We start from the raw sequence: 4,442 nt of genomic DNA on the forward strand, positions 1-4,442 counted from the left end.
GAGTGAGATGCAGGAATTCAAGGAGAATCAGATGCAAAGAGGATGATTTAAAGAGACACGATGAATAAGATGCAGTGATAGCAATCATAGATTTCTGAAACTAGAAGAAACAATCATACTCATTTTATTTCTCCTTCTTCTAATGGATAAGTAGTTTATGTATAAACAGAAGCATTCCATTTTGACAGTAAAGAGTGATGCCAGGGCTGATGAGACGCTGAACTGGAAAATGTGAAAAAACAATTTGTGGGTGACTCAAAACCTTCACAGTTTTAAAAAATCATTGTGTGTAAACTAAATTTAATTTCTTCACATCAATAAAGGATGGATTTGGCATTTTCAGGGGTATAGTCATGAGAACCACTTCCGTCTTTTTAACTGGAGGTTCTAACAAACATTTCCTACGTCCATTACTATTGTCAATCAAGAAAAATGGCAAGACAAGTCTCAATCATTTTAGGACGTTTATTTGCCAAAGTTAAGGATACATGTCCAGGAGACGAGTGTATGCCTTTCTCTGAAGATGACTTTGAGGGCTCCAGATTTAAAGGGCAAAGGGTAGGTTATTAAGAAGTACACAATTTTCATGTAAGAGGTGGGTAGGGAAAAATAGTTGTTCATGCTTTTTTCTGGCTCAGTGAATCTGCATTTTTTTGTTTCTGTTTTTTACATAAGATGACATAGACAAATGAGACAGAGCAAAAAATGCAGGGAATCTGCCTTTCCCCTAAGGTAACATAGACAAAATGAGGCAGGGGAACAATCAGATATGCATTTGTGTCTGGTGGGCCAGGGGTCACTGCACCTTAAAGATAAGCTATCAACTTACATGGCCATGGTGAAATTTTAACAGAAACACCGTAGGGTAAAGATCTTGGAGCTCACTAGGAATTTACATCTCATATACTTTAATAATTTAAGAGAAAATGTACACTCATGTCAGATGTAAAAGAGAAAGTGTTTAACAGACGTCTACCTATGTTCATAGTAAAAGCTCTCTGCAAATTAGCACAATAAGTAACCCTCCTATATGCGATAAAGGGACTGTATAATAATAATAAAAAACCTTAAAATTATACCTCCTGGTAGATTACCATTATGCATATACACAAGTAGAAAATCAAAATGAAAAACAGAATTGATTACAAGACTATAAAATCCACAAAATTCCTGGGAACAAATCTAATACAAATGTGCAAATCTCTATATTAAAAAAAAACTATATAACCTTAATGGAAGGATGTCAAAAAAACCTGAATAAACACAGATAAGTCACATGTTTATAAACTCAAAGACACAGTAGTGTGATAATTTCCAATTTCTTAAAATTGATCTGTACTTTCAGCTTAATCCAAATGAAAGGTTATTTTTTAAAAGCAGGCCATTTTTAGGGGAGGGAGGATCTAGAACAGCTGAGACAAGTTTTAAAAGAGCAAAGTTAGAAGATTTTACCTAATTTTATGACTTACTTTAATATTAGAGTAAATAAGCTGGGTGTGGTGGCATGTGCCTGTAGTCCCAGCTTCTTAGGAGACTGAGGTGGGAGGATCGCTTGATTGGAGTGCAACCTGGGCAACATAGCAAGACCTCATCTCTAAAATAACAATAATGAATTAGCGTAAGCAATAAAAGCATGGCATTTGCATAGAAAGTTTAGATATTGACCCACCTACCTAAGTGTGGTCTATTTATTTCCACAAAGGCACCAAACCATGACTGTGGAAAAACAAATGATTTTAAACCAGTAATGATAAAAAATGCTATACTTATGAGAAAATATCAATGGTTTGTGGATAGAAAATAGAGAAAGACAGTACTTAAAGATATCTGAGAGATACTAAAGTCTAAGGATTGCTGTTTGGTATGGGAAAATTAGAGAATTTGACTGCTAGTACAAAAGGTTGCAATGATAAAGGCAAGGAATTACATACCAGTACCTCATGATATGTGAAGCAATTGTCCTTATTACACAATTGACAGTGTTGAGTATATATCTACAGAGCAAAATGTTACTTAAGAAATCCTCATCAACATGAATCAATGCATTTTATTTTTTCCCATTGAATTACTTGCGTGCACTTGAAATTTATGCATTTTTTCTCTGAGTTTATATGTGTGCATAAAATATGGAATGTAATGTTTATATCAGAAAGCGTAGGAAATTTTCCAGCCTAAACACAATTTATACACTTTCCCAAATTTCAATCTCTTTTTGCACAGGTGAACTTCAGTCTTGTAGAGCCTAGCACTAAAATAGTACTTATTAAGCGTATCATGCAAGGTGTTTTGACTGCACAAATAAATACATACGTGCTTCATCAGCATGTTTCTTGTTTATTAGACATGTCCTAAGAGGTGATTTTGTGATCTTTCAGGGGCTGTATCTTAACCATGGAGATTCAGAATTGTGAGCTTATGAATGCATGGCAAGTTGATCTGTTGCTCAGTGGCCGAAGATGTAAAATAACCAAATTCCAAGACAATGCTAACATGCCAAATTGTTCATTTACAACGTACATGTCTTACTGAAGCTAGGATTTTAAGAGAAACGTAAAACAAGTGCATTCTCTATCCATGTGTAGACCTGCATGGCAAGCAAAATGATAATCTGGGGTTTTTTGTTTGTTTGTTTTTTGTGAGCAAATAGTGGGAAGGATGAACTAAATTATGTTAGTAGATCAGACTGAGGTAATTTACTCTGTCATCCTCCAGAAGAGCAGTGCTTTACTAAGTGCTTTACTAAGAGCAGTGCTTTACACACACATACACACACATTTATTCCTTCAGAATTGAGACTTGAAAATAAACTGAGAACAAGAAAAAAAATGAAGTCATCTTAAATGTATTGGATGGTCCTATTTCAATCTGTAACTGTCTTTAATGTCTCAACTTACCTGAAGACATTCTGTGTCTATTTTTTTTTCTTTTAACTCATCTGTATTTGTTACAACTTTAAGCAGAATGTGACTCGAGCACTACATTTCCAACCACAATACTGGCTCTGAGTTATTTTTGAACAGCTTGTGATATGCTTAGGTAGGCTAATAACTGCTCCTCCAAACAATACCTTTTTTTGGAAAACAAGCCCTGTGGAGAGTTCCATCAAGTTGCTTCAGTTTAACCTATTTCTAGAGGACTAGTACATGCAGAATTGGCAACTACAGGGGATGAAAAGTTCAGAAAGTAGACCCTACAAGATATAACAAATACTTTTCTTCTAAACATCAAGGTATAGCTTGGGAAGCCTTCGATAACAAGATTTGGTCTACTAAGGAATCTGGCTTGAGAACTAAACACTTTAGACCACAAAGGTAACATGTTACATACATCTTACAACACACATTACCTCGATCTGTTCATGTAAGCCAATGTGAAACTAAAAAAGCATTACTAGCTCTGCTTTACTGCCTAAAGTATCACAGCATCGCTTAGAAGTCAACCGAAATCTTTATCTTCCCCTTAAAGTAGTTGTTGTCATGCCATACAGACTTTTTAATGTTAATAAAAATAAAGAAAAACATCCTTGAAAATATATTATTAGAGGAACTGTAGAGTATTGAACAGGTAAGTCATCCCTCAGCTGGAGCTTAGTGTATTTCTTGCATGCGTGATGTGTCATCATCTCCTTCGAGGGGTGGCATTTCTTCACTTCCAGCTGCACTGGTGTCATCAGCAGTAGGGTCATCTTCATCAATACCTAGACCAAGTTTGATCATCCTGTAGGTTCTGTTAGTATGTGTCTGGGGATCTTTCAGGCTGAAGCCAGAAGACAGGAGCGCAGTTTCATAAAGCAAGATGACCAGATTTTTCACAGACTTGTCGTTCTTATCAGCATCTGCCTTTTGCCTTAAGGTCTCGATAATGGAATGGTCAGGGTTTATCCCCAGGTATTTCTTTGCTGCCATGTAGCCCATGGTTGAGTTGTGTCTTAGGGCTTGAGCTTTCATGATTCTCCCATGTTTGCTGTCCAGCCATATGTGCTTGTGACAATACAGCATGGAGACGTCACTGATCGGTTTGACACAACCTTTTCAACTTTTTTCTCCAATATGTCTTTTATGATTTTGAAGAGGTTCTCAAACTTTGTTTTTTTCTCTTCCTGTTTCTTTTTCTCTTCTTCATCCTCTGGAAGTTCCAAGCCCTCTTTGGTGACTGACACTAAAGTCTTCCCCTCAAATTCCTTCAGCTGTTGGACACAGTACCCATCAATGGGCTCAATCTGTGTCTATTAGAAGGAAAACCAGGCCAGGTGCGGTGGCTCATGCCTGTAACCCCAGCACTTTGGCAGGCTGAGGGGTGCAGATCACAATGGTATCCATTGTCTATATCCAGATTGTTGCGGGAATGGTGGCTGGTTACTGGTTCTTTGTTTTCTATTTACCAATCAGTACAGGTTTCCTTCCTTCCTTCCTTCCTTCCTTCCTTCCTTCCTTCCTTCCTTC

At 36.9% G+C, this 4,442-nt stretch overlaps 1 pseudogene across 1 annotated transcript in view; it reads right to left on the minus strand.

Annotated features, from left to right (window-relative positions):
• Nucleotides 1–3,032: 3,032 nt before the first annotated feature.
• Nucleotides 3,033–4,442, minus strand: part of LOC116556571 — a 15,773-nt pseudogene continuing 14,363 nt past the window's right edge. Inside the window, exon 2 of the transcript XR_004271076.1 lies at nt 3,033–4,225. The product of XR_004271076.1 is annotated as a heat shock protein HSP 90-alpha pseudogene (transcript). The remainder of the gene's footprint in view (nt 4,226–4,442) is intronic.

Source organism: Sapajus apella, unplaced genomic scaffold (genome assembly GCF_009761245.1).
Source record: "Sapajus apella isolate SASKATOON/1434 unplaced genomic scaffold, GSC_monkey_1.0 scaffold17, whole genome shotgun sequence".
In the NCBI taxonomy this organism is placed as follows: Eukaryota; Metazoa; Chordata; class Mammalia; order Primates; family Cebidae; genus Sapajus; species Sapajus apella.